The sequence below is a fragment of the Ovis canadensis genome, chromosome 10 (assembly GCF_042477335.2).
Source record: "Ovis canadensis isolate MfBH-ARS-UI-01 breed Bighorn chromosome 10, ARS-UI_OviCan_v2, whole genome shotgun sequence".
Taxonomy (NCBI): Eukaryota; Metazoa; Chordata; class Mammalia; order Artiodactyla; family Bovidae; genus Ovis; species Ovis canadensis.
In genome coordinates this window covers 44,457,926-44,459,214 of record NC_091254.1, presented here as the reverse complement: position 1 = coordinate 44,459,214, position 1,289 = coordinate 44,457,926, and positions in this window count along the sequence as shown.

The following is a 1,289-nucleotide window of genomic DNA, read 5'->3' as shown; positions in this document are numbered from 1 at the left end:
TTCTTGCCTTTCAGTCATTTGCCTTTTAAACAAGAAGGTAAATCTATAATGTTAGGTGGTAATAGGAAATAGATGTGGTTGACTCTTGTTGTTTGGTAGTTCTGTAAAGTTGCTGTGAACACTACATTAGCAATTACTGAACCACTGCTCCTGGTGGGAATACAGATAGCTTCCTGTGAACCTCTGCTCACAACATCATCATTTGATCAACAAATGATGTTTTTTGTGTCTTTCTGTTTAAAGATACCTTATGTAATAGATATTATTGCTTTACTAACGTTGAACACAAGGCCAACAGTGCTGTAGCTCATGCCTGAATGGAACTTGTCCCACACACATGTTTTCTTCCGTAAGACACATCACATCTTCCTTGAGCTTGGGAACAGGAGATAGGACTTGAGCACCACACTTCAGGGCTATTTTAAACCACAAAATAACCAACAAAAAGCACGAAAAATGTCCATGAGATGTTGGGTCCATGCCAGCAGTCCTTGAAGTCTGGTCCTATCGAAGATGTACATGAGCATGTTCAGTTCACGCCAAGTGATCTGTACCACACATCGAGGACCTTGTGGCACAGACCAGATGTTCTGCAAGGGACTCAAATTTTTCACTGCTGTGTACACATCCACAAATGACCACAGAAGCACTGCAAGTATTGGTTTTTAGGGTTACAAATTTTAGCAAGTAGGCAAATTCACAAATGCAGACTTAATAATTGATAAATGTCAGATGGTACTAAATGCTATGGAGAAAAGTGATGGGCAGATTATTTTAGATCAGGTGGACTTGGTGGGAGGGGTGGCATTTGAGCAGGTCCTTCAGTGAAGTTAGGGAATTGACCACGTGACTGATTCAAGGGCATTATCCAGGAAGAACAAAAGCCCTGAGGCGTGAGGGTGCTTGGCATGGTTGAGAACAGGGAAGAGGCCAGTGTGAACAGTGAGCAAGGGAAGGGGAATTGGAAGATCGGGTTAAAGAGGTTGGCAGAAACCAGATCATGTATGGTCTCCGAAAACAACAGGAAGCCACCAGAAGTTTCCAGACAAGGGAATGACACAATCTAGTCAAGAGGTTTTAAAAGATCACTGACTACGGCTGTCAGAATGGAAGTGCTAGTTTATGACAGTCTCAGTTCAGACAGCTGTGGAGGCGATGAACAGCTGGACCACTGTTGCATTTCAGAGGTGGAGCCAACAGGTTGAGTTGATGGTCGACTGCGGGGTAGAAAGAGGATGCAAAGAGGGAGCTCAGATTTTGTTGCCTGAACACATGAGTGGTTCTGTCTA